The sequence below is a fragment of the Dermacentor variabilis genome, unplaced genomic scaffold (assembly GCF_050947875.1).
Source record: "Dermacentor variabilis isolate Ectoservices unplaced genomic scaffold, ASM5094787v1 scaffold_13, whole genome shotgun sequence".
NCBI lineage: Eukaryota > Metazoa > Arthropoda > Arachnida > Ixodida > Ixodidae > Dermacentor > Dermacentor variabilis.
This window is the reverse complement of record NW_027460291.1, coordinates 41,232,207-41,247,429: the sequence shown is the minus strand read 5'-3', so window position 1 is coordinate 41,247,429 and position 15,223 is coordinate 41,232,207.

Genomic DNA, 15,223 nt, shown 5'->3' with positions numbered 1-15,223 from the left:
CTCTCTCTCTGCGCGCCATGAGCGCGAAATGGGTTGCTTTTCTTTTCCATTTTTTCTGTTTATTTTTCATGGATAAAGGAAAGGCATTGCTGCGTTGTATTACAAACGCTGTGGGCTATCGTATGGAAATGAAACGCACACTTTGATGAGTTCAGTGTTTCCCAAAGCCGTTACAAGGCCCGTCAGTGGCTTGCGTCATTGCCAACGACGATGAGTAATACAATGCATTTCTGGCATATCTTCCAGCGTACTGCCAAGTGGGATACCTGCACACATGTTGGTGCAAGTTTTCTGTTCCAATCATAGCTCAAATAAACCTATACAGTAATTGCGTACGCTTATGCTCGGCCCACAGGAATACCTCCTGCGAAGCACTGGGTGGGTTCAGATGATTTGGCACTTAATTAAATGAGTGAGAAACTGATGACATTATTTAGCCGGATATCAGTCTACGAAAAACCACCCGATATTGCTGACGCAGCAGAGATATGAGGGCAACGTGAAAAGTATCTGAGTATCGGAAGACACACAAGGCGCACAGGACATGTGCGACATCGGTTCATCGCACACTCACAAAGTCTGTGTTGTCAGCTACAAACATTACGAGTCTCTGTGCTGTTAGCTTGATGCCTGTTTCCAATTCGCTTGTAGCTAGAATTGGTGTTCATAACATGCGTTAGAAGGATTGGATCGGCGTTTTGTTTTCTTTATTCTACTGCCGCAATGGTCATGCTTTGACAACTGTGAAGACTGTCTTGGGATTGCCGAGAGCGACTACGTGGCTCATGTCATATGATCAATAAATGCGGAGATATGCACAATGTGTATGCTAAAATCTACGCATAGGCTCAAAAGCAATCTCACCAGTATACAACTCCAGTGGCTAATATCTACCGTATCTCCGTATTATCCACCGGTATGTGCGCTTGTCTACAGCGTACACGGGTTGTGCCGCCGATGAACGACTTTTGTCTGTAGTGAATCTATAGACGGCATGTAAACCTAAAGCAATAGGACTTTTACACTATCGGCTATCTTCTTGTTCGTCTCACGCCTTACCACCGTTGGTATATGGGATGTTCGCTCATGTTGAGTAAAACCTTTGGTGACGTGCCGCTCTATGGCCTTCATCGGTGGTGATATAGGAAACCGTGGAGAATAATTCGAATTGCAAAGCAGTATGCAGGGTGCTTCACCTAAATTGAGCCGAACATTAAAATATACAGACGCTACGTAGCTGGAGAGAACAAAGGTAATGTTTGCCGTCGGTTTCAAGCACTCAGTTTATTTCTTGCTTTCCCCTAATTAGGTCATTTGTCTTAATTGAAAAGTCACAAGGAGAAAATTATAGAGCAATGCGAGAGACTCCCGCTCTTTGTGGCTCAAAATGTGCTACATAAAAGTGTTTTTCTGGGCGTAAAACAAGCTCGCGAATAGGCGCAATGTACGTGCTCGAGCGGCAGTCCCGTGGCAATATATATACATGCAGTGTGTTTCATGGAATACTTTGAAATTCTTTTTATTTTGTAAAGGTCTGTTCTTGTTGACGAGCTGGTCTACTCGCAGGGGCGGATACCACTTGCACTAAAATCTGAAACACAAAATCGACTAATTAACAAGAATCCGGTACTAAACTTTTTAGCTAACTATCTTATGGCCCATATTGCAATTTACAAATTCAAGCAGTGGGTTTCGCAAGGCGGATCCACTTGGAACGCATTCTCAGGATGACACCAGTTTCGAAATGTAAATTCCCGAACTTTGCGAAAAAATGCATTGGCGTTCCAGTTACCCCTGTGCTTGAGTGCATGTAATGACGTTTTGTTAACAATTAAATGGTAGTCCTACGTAAAGTGCGGGAGTTTATATATCGAAACTTGTGTCAGCTTGAAAATTCGTTCCAAGTGGTTCCGCCTTGCGAAATCTACTGTTTGCATTTGTAAATTGCAATATGGGCAATCAGATATTTAGCCTAGCCTTAGGAGCTCCACGGCTGGAATTTGCAAATTGCAATATGTGCCATAATGTAAATACATAAAAACTTAATACGTAATTTCTTATTCGTTAGTCGATCTTGAATCTCAATTTTTTGCGCAAGTATTGTCCGCCGCTTCGAGTAGACCAGCTCATGAACTAGGATTGTGATATCTGCAACAGGCAGCTTTTAAACATATTCGAAAGTCTTCGCTGACACACCATGTATGTGGTGTGTGGCGGCGGCGGCGAACAAAGCACGTTGGCTGCGTTGGTGCAGCACAAGAGAATAAACAGCACCTAAGTGAAAACATGTTCTTTCTTAGTGTCAAACTGCTCGGCTGATGTACCGTGTTTTCACGTACGTCGAGTTCATTTCTCTGTGCTATATATATATATATATATATATATATATATATATATATATATATATATATATATATATATATATATATATATATATATATATATATATATATATATATATATATATATATGTCTGTGTGCGTGTGTGTGTGTGCACGCGAACAAGGTATAGACTCGGGATGGACAAAAAATATACACCTTATCGACTCTTGTCCATAGACGCTCTATAGACTAAGAAATAATAAGGAAAAACCGAAACTGCATCGAATTTTTTCTTCAGGTAATCAGTGGGGCGGAGGCATACAATAGGAAAAAGGATGACAACAATTTTTTCGCTAGGCTGGCTTTAGAATGGGAGTAGACAGAAATGGAAAGCTTATGAACGTTCGTCTATAGACAATTTATAAGCTTGGAGAAGTGAAAAATATTCCAGACAGTCTGTAGACAAATAATGGAAACAATAAAGACGGTGTCAACATTTGTACATAGGGAGTCTATAGAGCAGTACCGGACAAATAGAACAAACAGCTTATCAACGTTCGTCTATAGAAAATTTATAAGCTTGGAGGAGTGAAAAATATTCGAGACAGTCTACATAGAAACATTGGAAACAATAACTAAATACTGCTTCAACATTTGCCCTAAGGGAGTCTATAGAGCATCATCATCATCATCATCATCATCATCCTAGTTATGCCCACTGCAGGGCAAAGGCCTCTCCCATACTTCTCCAACTACCCCGGTCATGTACTAATTGTGGCCATGTTGTCCCTGCAAACTTCATTTTATCCGCCCACCTAACTTTCTGCCCCTCTCTGCTACGATTCCCTTCCCTTGGGATCCATTCCGTAACTCTTCATGACCATCGGTTATCTTCCCTCCTCATTACGTGTCCTGCCCATGCCCCCATTTCTTTTTCTTGATTTCAACTAAGATATCATTAACTCGCGTTTGTTCCCTCACCCTATCTGCTCTTTTCTTATCCCTTAACGTTAAACCTATCATTCTTCTTTCCATAGCTCGTTGCGTCGCCCTCAATTTAAGTAGAACCCTTTTCGTAAGCATCCAGGTTGCTGCCCCGTACGTGAGTACTGGTAAGACACAGCTCTTATAAACTTTTCTCTTGAGGGATAATGGCAACCTGGTGTTCAAGATCTGAGAATGCCTGCCAAACGCACCCCAGCCCATTCTTATTCTTCTGATTATTTCAGTCTCATGATCCGGATCCGCAGTCACTACCTGTCCTACGTAGATGTATTCCCTTACCACATCCTGTGCCTGACTACCTATTGTAAACTGCAATAAGTAGTCTATAGAGCAGAAGCGGACAAATAGAACAAACTGCTTATGAACTTTGGCTATATGCGATCCATAAAGCGGGAGTAGGTAAAAAGAAAAAGAAAGCTTATCGACTTAAGCCTACAGTCTACGAACACAGAATTGCCAAAAATATAGACTGTATCGACATTCGTCCATGGGATATCTATAGAGCCGAAGTAGACAAAAAGAAACAAACACCTAAGCGACTGTTTCTACAGACCCTCTACAGTGGAGGGGGCAATGCAGCAGCAGCAGCTTGAACATATTACCTAAACGCTTCTTCTTGTTTGCACAGCTTCTGGATTTCTCGGCTGGCCATGCCGTTCGTCACAGGCGCATGGCGTGCCCTGCACCGCTCGAACATGTGGTGATTACCGTCAATTCTTCATGGTTCAGCCCTATGGTCCAGGCGTGTGGTGGGCGTGAATTTCCTGCGCACGTTCTTCCTTCTCTGATGATTCTGCGCACTCCCGTGGATGCTCCTAGCCCGGCAACTATTAAAGCAACTCCTAGCGCGGCAACAGTATTAAAGCTCCGTCGTTCCAGCGCCGCGGCAGTGGGCAATGCAGCAGCAGCAGCAGCTTCAGCATGTTGCTCGAACGCTTCTTCTTGCTTGCACAGGTACATTAGGTGAACGACTAGTTCTGTATCCGATCCGATAATCGATTCCTGCTGATGCTTTGTTGCCAAGAGAGTTATTTGCGTAGTAGACTATAGACTGTAAGCAGTGGTGTGACGGCTTTGTAACCTTTCAAAACGAATCTTCTGGCATGTGCCGTTATTGAGTAGGGGTTGTCGCAGCTTTTATCTGTCCAAAGTAACATAAGTGCCTGTATCAATTATGTACTGTCTAAACGGAGTACATTTGAAACAGATATCGCTTATTTAAAAGAGCGCATGCTCATCTTCGAAACTCAACCGAGTACTTTAATGTTATTGCAAAGTGATGTAACTAATCTCAAGAAAGCAGCAACCGATTTGGAATATACGTCTCCGTTTTGGTATGTAAGGCAGATGAAATAGTAAACAGAGGTAGAAGAAACGATGAGATCGTGTACGGCCCAAATTGAGAAGGCGGGGGAATAAACGACAGTCTCTTGAATGTGATCAAGAAAAGGTGTTTTCAAGGAAACACATGGACTTACTATCAATAATATGGAAAGATGTCAACGGCTAGGAAAGAAAAATAAAAGCACGCCCCGTGCTCTTAAGGTTCTCGGACTATCGCGACAAAAGTTCAATGCTGAAAGAGCACAAGAAAGCTGGGAGAACACTTTACATAACAGAGGACATTTCTTTCAAAGTTCGTGAGATAAGAAAAAAATTATGGCAATGCTCACAAGAAGGATGTGATGAAGGCTCCAAAGTTAAAATAGTTTTCTATAAATGCAGCATAGATGGTGAAATGTTTGTCAGTGTTATCTGGAAAACGCAAATGCTGTAAGCTGAAACGATGGAGCAAAGAATGTGATAACCGTTGCCAATCGCCATTCACCATCTTAATCCTTAACTGCAGCAGCGTTGTCAACAAAGTCGAACAGCTTGAAGTTATCCTTCGCTCGCTGGACCGCGATATTTCAGTGTTGACTGAAACCTGGTTATATTATGATATGTATGATAGCCAATTTGTCCCGATAAACTACAGAATATTGGGCAAAGACTAAATATTGCGCAAAGGAGGAGGCGTAGCCATTCTTTTTAAATATGCCCTTCAAATGTTAAGAATGCCCGACACTTCGGGAGTAAAACGCTTTTTCTGCAACTTTTGTATTAACAATGTCAAATACATTCTTGGTGCCGTATACAGGCCCCTAACTCGTCGGTTAGGTACATGTACCCTCACTAAAAAAAGCAGATGGATAAAGCAATGTTAACCCGTGATAGTAACCTGCCGAATGTCGACTGGAGCACATTCCTGTAACGCTCCACCACAAATATTCGTCGTGAAATCATTGATATTGCTATAGTTTTTGGTGGATTACAGGTAGGTAAGCATTTCACTAGAAGCGACAAAGATTCCTATGCAGTTATCTGCCCATTTATTGTAGGTGCAAATATACAAGATGACGTCTCATGTATGGTCACAGACGGCATTTAAGTTCAACAAGCAGTAGTATTGTCGTTGGAATGTTCCCCTCGCAGTAAAAATGATAAGATTCAGTGTTACCCGAATTTTTCGCCTGCAGATGACGCGTCTGTAATTGATACGCGAGCATTTCATCTGGATAACATTAAATAAAACACTGCCAGCATGTACGATGTGTTGCTTTTATTTAAAGGCATTATATTCAACTGTCTGCCACAGTTTGTTCTAAAGGTTGTGAAGATTGTGGCAGGTCGGAATCCCTGGAACTCTCGCGAGGCCTTGCTCAAGCAACCCAAGCTTAAGCGGATTCAAACTTGCGCAAACCTGAAAACTTGAACAAATAATGAAAGGGTCATTGAGGAAGCGTCAAATAATTTAAAAGAAGTGATAATAAATGACAAACGGAATTGCTTTAATGGACATCTTCCTAGTTTTATGAAAACGTCTCCATGGAGTTTCTGGAGGACGATGACTCATTCTTCTTCCCTTTCCGATATGTCCATAATAGGCGGTAATAAGGTCCACGATGAGCAGGTTGTATGTGCTGCATTTAACAATCATTTTAGTTTTCTATTCACAAAGGATGAAGGTTGTCTGCCTTGTTTTTACATGGATGGGCCTTCAATTCCTGATTGTTATTTCTGAGCATGGTATATGTCACTTGCTGTTAAAAATTGCCAAAAAGAAAACCCCTGTTCAGGTGGTATGCCAAATGCCTTCTTAAAACGCTTGGCCAAGCGATATCCTTGAAAATATTGTTTAGTAAATCGCTTCAGGATGGCACGCTTCCGGATGACTCGAAAACAGCACTAATAAAACTCTTACATAAATAAGGAAACAAGAATTGCATAAAAAATATCGACCAATTTCTCTGACTTGGACAACATACAATATTTTCGAACACCTAATCTATAAGCATGTAATCGTTTTTTTTTTTTTGATGAGCATTGCGTCTTGACGAACGCTCAACATGAATTTCTGCAGGGCTTTACCACAGACACTCAATTACTAGAATATATTCAAGATTTTGCAAAACAATAAATAGTACAAAAGAAAGCGACGCTATGTTCATGGATTTAAGTAAAGCATTCGACAATGTAACCAACTGCTAATTACCTTACAAATTAAGTTTTTTACTCACAAAAATAAGCTACTAAAATGAATACAAGCATGCCCAACCAACAGCTCCCCATAAGTTAGGATAAACGACACTTCCTCCAACTTATTACCTGTCGCTTGTGGCGTTCCCCAGGGATCCGTGCTGGGTCCTCTGTTATTCTTGCTTTATATAAATGATATTGGCAGTAATGTATCTGGCAAAATTAAAGTTTACATGGGTGACTGCACACTATACGATGAAATTGCCTTACCGGAAGATCAAGTCATGCTAAATAGCGACTTTGGCAAAATAATTCGAAGATGCCATCAATGGTAAATGTCTGTTAACTATGAAAAGACCGTCTGTGTGATAATAACACGAACGGAAAAGCCCCTTCTCTTTTACTATTTTCCCCGGAACACTTATATTTCTGAGGTATCTCACTATACATATCTCGGCCATACACATATCTCACAATCTCCCCTGCTGAAAGCATATCATACAATAGTTCGTCCTACTTTAAAATATGCAATGATCATTCGGGACCCCTACACAAAAATAAATATAGAAAAATTAGAAAGAATTCAAATGAAAGCTTTCCGATTTATCTACAATTCTTATGGTCCAATTTGTATAACAGTTCTCCTTAAACGTTGTGCCTTCTCTTCGATTAGAGAACGAATCGTGCTTCCCGATTAAAATTCTTTCTTCAGCTAATGAGTGGCCACTATTATACTGATACCTCGCACATCTTAACACCCTTAACTGGTTAAGCTACTCGTCATAAACAGTCTCGAACAGGAAACCCATTAACACTGCATAGCAATTGCTTCAAATGTTCTTATCTTACAAGAACAATAGTTGATTGAAATAAACGTCCTGATGAAGTCATTACACTAAATTCTTTATCCAGTTTTCAGGCGCACAAACATTCTTGGCTCAATCGCACATCTTTTCTTTGTTCCTTTTTTCATGCAATCTGTCCTTTTTGCATGTTGAATTGAAGCATCGGCATCATTGCTTGAATAGTATGTTTGTATGAATGTACTTGCATTTTCCCACCCTGCTAAGATCTTGTAAAAGATCCCAGTATCTGTGAATAAATTGTCTGAAGAAATAAATAAGATGGGAGGAGGCAAAAAGAAATAGAAACCTATCGACTCGCGTCTATAGACAGACTCTAGACTATGTATCAACAGAAGAACAAATCTATAGAAAGGCAGAGTCGTCTATAGAGAGACTCTAGACTTTGTGTTAATAGAAGAACAAATCTATAGAAAGGCAGAGTCGTCTATAAGAAGTGTGTTGATTTCTATAGAGAGAACTCTTTTTTTTAAGGGATGGTAGTAACGGGAGTAAGGATTTTTTTACGGCACGCCGGCCCCTTCTATAGTGCTGCAACAACATTGAAATCAGTTGATAGGCTGCTTCTTTTATGCGAAAGGCTGGGGACGTCCCTCCACACGTCGAAAACTGCCGTCTGCGTGGTAGCTTGCGAAACAGTAATCTTTACCGGGAAACGTATGCGGGGGGCTCTACGTGCTTGGTATTGTTGTCAGGAGTGCCTTATACTCAATTAAGTGCTTCGGATGATGTTTGTATACTTGTTCTTTATTGAAACGTTCGCTGTTTGATTTGTTGTGTGCTTGATTTCAAATTATGCATGTACGGTTCGTTTTACTTAGCTGACTAATTAAAGATTCTGCCTTAAGGGGGCACGAAGCATTGCTCCCGGCCCTACACCGCCGCCGCGATCGGCCAACATTTTTGCTGCCGGATGCGGACACAGAAAATGCAGACGAATTACAGTTTACCAGATTCGCTGTAATTATGTAAGACGATTACGATATTCTCTAATGCGAAATTTGAGCTCAGCAGTATACGAGTTTTCGATTCGCGATATGCTGAGACAAAGAACTTGAGACCGAAATCACCTCACCAAGTGACAGTGGGCCAGCGCCGTCAGCGCCTTCGCAGAGGGAGGGGCAGTATGGGAACGGTGCCATGACGAGCCGCATCGGAATCAGCTGCGGAAGAAGACGACGAAGGAGGCAGCAGTGGCACGAGCACGTTCACGCGGTTGCGCCGAGGGGCGGCGACGCTCTGGCCAGGATTGGCCAACTAAGTGCTGCAGGCTCAGCGTGAGAGCCGCCGTAGCCCAATGGACAAGGCATCGGTATTCTAAACCGAGGATAGCGGGTTCGAGTCCCGCCGGCGTTGCACTTATTTTGCGTTCGGGCTTCTCGTTTTCTTTCATCTTTAATCGTCATCTGCGCCACTTAAAATTTTTAGTGAAGCAAAGCACAAATAAGAGCAGATGCCGTCTCTTACTTTTGCTACGGCCGAAATGTTGATGAAGCCTTCTACATGGCTCCTTCGGTTCTTATGTGTCCTTTGTACTGGAAGTCTCACATATTAAAGCTTATTTTTGTACTGAATTTTTGTCATCTGCGTCGCCATGCATATTGTTGAGAGGGATAAAGTAAGCAGCATTCGCATTTTTATGAGACAACAGAGTCAATGATTGAACTGTCTCGTAAAGAAACTTCTATGTAGTTCGCCTTCGGGGAGCTAGCTTTGTTCACCTCAAACATACATGACGATTCCCGCTTCTTGCAATCTCAGAATCACTCATCTTGTTCGCCGATTCTTGTTGTCGTCGTCGTAGACCTGAGTTTTTGTAGCCCATATCCAAAGCTGAAGATTGGCGATGAATTGCGTGTTTAATTTGGGTGTATAAAAACTAGGGAAATAATAATTTGAACATCGCTACTTTTCTGAAACATTTCTCTGAAAGCGAAAAGAGAGTTGCGAAACACAGCGCAGGCATAGCTTTTTTTCATTCTCATTTTTTTCTGAATACATGTTCGATGTGCACCCCGAAAAGAAACGAGATGAGGCCTGTCGGAAATGCGCTGTGGAAGTTATTTGCAAAGAAAAAGCCCTGAAATTCACCTCACTATATAATTAGGCTGCAGACGAATGCGTTGTTCGTAAATGCTTTTTTGTTAGCCTTTTGTAGTTTTGTGACATTTTTTTCCCCGGCATTTTGGCGTGTTTAAGCAACTCTTCAAACAAAATATTCACCGGCGGTGGACTAGTCGCAATACTAGACGGTGATTACCCACACTGGCTGCTCAACACCAATAGTCCTCTTTATGGCTGCTCAGTATCAACGTAAATCATGGTGCATTTTCATTGTTACCCACATCAACTATGACGCTAAAATCAACAGTCCTGATTGATCGCTTCCCGTAAAACATTCCCTATAGTGGAAGCGATAAAGGGAGCGCGTTATCAAATCATGTAAACGACAAATCTAGACTATGCCCGAGTCGCCTACACTACATGCAGCCGGTTCGCTCTACGAAACGCGCTCACCTAATCATGAGCTATTGACGGAAAACATCCTTGCTAAAACTTAACGTTCAGTGTAGTTGTCGTGTAGTTGACGTGTGACAGACACCAAGGTAGGGGGAGACACCGCACACCGCAGAAACAAGCGTTACGCACCTGGCGCTGCCGTTGAGAATTGAAAATGACGTGGAAACATGGCGCGCCGCCGTTGCTTGCCACTAAAATCCCGCAAGCTGCCACCCAGGGCGACGAGGGTGCGAGTGCCATTTTCCGAAAAGTCCGAGTGCCCTTTTCCTTTTCATTACAGGGGCTCTCTCTCTCTCTGCGCGCCATGAGCGCGAAATGGGTTGCTTTTCTTTTCCATTTTTTCTGTTTATTTTTCATGGATAAAGGAAAGGCATTGCTGCGTTGTATTACAAACGCTGTGGGCTATCGTATGGAAATGAAACGCACACTTTGATGAGTTCAGTGTTTCCCAAAGCCGTTACAAGGCCCGTCAGTGGCTTGCGTCATTGCCAACGACGATGAGTAATACAATGCATTTCTGGCATATCTTCCAGCGTACTGCCAAGTGGGATACCTGCACACATGTTGGTGCAAGTTTTCTGTTCCAATCATAGCTCAAATAAACCTATACAGTAATTGCGTACGCTTATGCTCGGCCCACAGGAATACCTCCTGCGAAGCACTGGGTGGGTTCAGATGATTTGGCACTTAATTAAATGAGTGAGAAACTGATGACATTATTTAGCCGGATATCAGTCTACGAAAAACCACCCGATATTGCTGATGCAGCAGAGATATGAGGGCAACGTGAAAAGTATCTGAGTATCGGAAGACACACAAGGCGCACAGGACATGTGCGACATCGGTTCATCGCACACTCACAAAGTCTGTGTTGTCAGCTACAAACATTACGAGTCTCTGTGCTGTTAGCTTGATGCCTGTTTCCAATTCGCTTGTAGCTAGAATTGGTGTTCATAACATGCGTTAGAAGGATTGGATCGGCGTTTTGTTTTCTTTATTCTACTGCCGCAAAGGTCATGCTTTGACAACTGTGAAGACTGTCTTGGGATTGCCGAGAGCGACTACGTGGCTCATGTCATATAATCAATAAATGCGGAGATATGCACAATGTGTATGCTAAAATCTACGCATAGGCTCAAAAGCAATCTCACCAGTATACAACTCCAGTGGCTAATATCTACCGTATCTCCGTATTATCCACCGGTATGTGCGCTTGTCTACAGCGTACACGGGTTGTGCCGCCGATGAACGACTTTTGTCTGTAGTGAATCTATAGACGGCATGTAAACCTAAAGCAATAGGACTTTTACACTATCGGCTATCTTCTTGTTCATCTCACGCCTTACCACCGTTGGTATATGGGATGTTCGCTCATGTTGAGTAAAACCTTTGGTGACTTGCCGCTCTATGGCCTTCATCGGGGGTGACATAGGAAACCGTGGAGAATAATTCGAATTGCAAAGCAGTATGCATGGTGCTTCACCTAAATTGAGCCGAACATTAAAATATACAGACGCTACGTAGCTGGAGAGAACAACGGTAATGTTTGCCATCGGTTTCAAGAACTCAGTTTATTTCTTGCTTTCCCCTAATTAGGTCATTTGTCTTAATTGAAAAGTCACAAGGAGAAAATTATAGAGCAATGCAAGAGACTCCCGCTCTTTGTGGCTCAAAATGTGCTACATAAAAGTGTTTTTCTGGGCGTAAAACAAGCTCGCGAATAGGCGCAATGTGCGTGCTCGAGCGGCAGTCCCGTGGCAATATATATACATGCAGTGTGTTTCATGGAATACTTTGAAATTCTTTTTATTTTGTAAAGGTCTGTTCTTGTTGACGAGCTGGTCTACTCGCAGGGGCGGATACCACTTGCACTAAAATCTGAAACACAAAATCGACTAATTAACAAGAATCCGGTACTAAACTTTTTAGCTAACTATCTTATGGCCCATATTGCAATTTACAAATTCAAGCAGTGGATTTCGCAAGGCGGATCCACTTGGAACGCATTCTCAGGATGACACCAGTTTCGAAATGTAAATTCCCGAACTTTGCGAAAAAATGCATTGGCGTTCCAGTTACCCCTGTGCTTGAGTGCATGTAATGACGTTTTGTTAACAATTAAATGGTAGTCCTACGTAAAGTGCGGGAGTTTATATATCGAAACTTGTGTCAGCTTGAAAATTCGTTCCAAGTGGTTCCGCCTTGCGAAATCTACTGTTTGCATTTGTAAATTGCAATATGGGCAATCAGATATTTAGCCTAGCCTTAGGAGCTCCACGGCTGGAATTTGCAAATTGCAATATGTGCCATAATGTAAATACATAAAAACTTAATACGTAATTTCTTATTCGTTAGTCGATCTTGAATCTCAATTTTTTACGCAAGTATTGTCCGCCGCTTCGAGTAGACCAGCTCATGAACTAGGATTGTGATATCTGCAACAGGCAGCTTTTAAACATATTCGAAAGTCTTCGCTGACACACCATGTATGTGGTGTGTGGCGGCGGCGGCGAACAAAGCACGTTGGCTGCGTTGGTGCAGCACAAGAGAATAAACAGCACCTAAGTGAAAACATGTTCTTTCTTAGTGTCAAACTGCTCGGCTGATGTACCGTGTTTTCACGTACGTCGAGTTCATTTCTCTGTGCTATATTGATATATATATATATATATATATATATATATATATATATATATATATATATATATATATATATATATATGTCTGTGTGCGTGTGTGTGTGTGCACGCGAACAAGGTATAGACTCGGGATGGACAAAAAATATACACCTTATCGACTCTTGTCCATAGACACTCTATAGACTAAGAAACAATAAGGAAAAACCGAAACTGCATCGAATTTTTTCTTCAGGTAATCAGTGGGGCGGAGGCATACAAAAGGAAAAAGGATGACAACAATTTTTTCGCTAGGCTGGCTTTAGAATGGGAGTAGACAGAAATGGAAAGCTTATGAACGTTCGTCTATAGACAATTTATAAGCTTGGAGAAGTGAAAAATATTCCAGACAGTCTGTAGACAAATAATGGAAACAATAAAGACGGTGTCAACATTTGTACATAGGGAGTCTATAGAGCAGTACCGGACAAATAGAACAAACAGCTTATCAACGTTCGTCTATAGACAATTTATAAGCTTGGAGGAGTGAAAAATATTCGAGACAGTCTACATAGAAACATTGGAAACAATAACTAAATACTGCTTCAACATTTGCCCTAAGGGAGTCTATAGAGAATCATCATCATCATCATCATCATCCTAGTTATGCCCACTGCAGGGCAAAGGCCTCTCCCATACTTCTCCAACTACCCCGGTCATGTACTAATTGTGGCCATGTTGTCCCTGCAAACTTCATTTTATCCGCCCACCTAACTTTCTGCCCCTCTCTGCTACGATTCCCTTCCCTTGGGATCCATTACGTAACTCTTCATGACCATCGGTTATCTTCCCTCCTCATTACGTGTCCTGCCCATGCCCCCATTTCTTTTTCTTGATTTCAACTAAGATATCATTAACTCGCGTTTGTTCCCTCACCCTATCTGCTCTTTTCTTATCCCTTAACGTTAAACCTATCATTCTTCTTTCCATAGCTCGTTGCGTCGCCCTCAATTTAAGTAGAACCCTTTTCGTAAGCATCCAGGTTGCTGCCCCGTACGTGAGTACTGGTAAGACACAGCTCTTATAAACTTTTCTCTTGAGGGATAATGGCAACCTGGTGTTCAAGATCTGAGAATGCCTGCCAAACGCACCCCAGCCCATTCTTATTCTTCTGATTATTTCAGTCTCATGATCCGGATCCGCAGTCACTACCTGTCCTACGTAGATGTATTCCCTTACCACTTCCTGTGCCTGACTACCTATTGTAAACTGCAATAAGTAGTCTATAGAGCAGAAGCGGACAAATAGAACAAACTGCTTATGAACTTTGGCTATATGCGATCCATAAAGCGGGAGTAGGTAAAAAGAAAAAGAAAGCTTATCGACTTAAGCCTACAGTCTACGAACACAGAATTGCCAAAAATATAGACTGTATCGACATTCGTCCATGGGATATCTATAGAGCCGAAGTAGACAAAAAGAAACAAACACCTAAGCGACTGTTTCTAAAGACCCTCTACAGTGGAGGGGGCAATGCAGCAGCAGCAGCTTGAACATATTACCTAAACGCTTCTTCTTGTTTGCACAGCTTCTGGATTTCTCGGCTGGCTATGCCGTTCGTCACAGGCGCATGGCGTGCCCTGCACCGCTCGAACATGTGGTGATTACCGTCAATTCTTCATGGTTCAGCCCTATGGTCCAGGCGTGTGGTGGGCGTGAATTTCCTGCGCACGTTCTTCCTTCTCTGATGATTCTGCGCACTCCCGTGGATGCTCCTAGCCCGGCCACTATTAAAGCAACTCCTAGCGCGGCAACAGTATTAAAGCTCCGTCGTTCCAGCGCCGCGGCAGTGGGCAATGCAGCAGCAGCAGCAGCTTCAGGATGTTGCTCGAACGCTTCTTCTTGCTTGCACAGGTACATTACGTGAACGACTAGTTCTGTATCCGATCCGATAATCGATTCCTGCTGATGCTTTGTTGCCAAGAGAGTTATTTGCGTAGTAGACTATAGACTAAGCAGTGGTGTGACGGCTTTGTAACCTTTCAAAACGAATCTTCTGGCATGTGCCGTTATTGAGTAGGGGTTGTCGCAGCTTTTATCTGTCCAAAGTAACATAAGTGCCTGTATCAATTATGTACTGTCTAAACGGAGTACATTTGAAACAGATATCGCCTATTTAAAAGAGCGCATGCTCATCTTCGAAACTCAACCGAGTACTTTAATGTTATTGCAAAGTGATGTAACTAATCTCAAGAAAGCAGCAACCGATTTGGAATATACGTCTCCTTTTTGGTATGTAAGGCAGATGAAATAGTAAACAGAGGTAGAAGAAACGATGAGATCGTGTACGGCCCAAATTGAGAAGGCGGGGGAATAAAC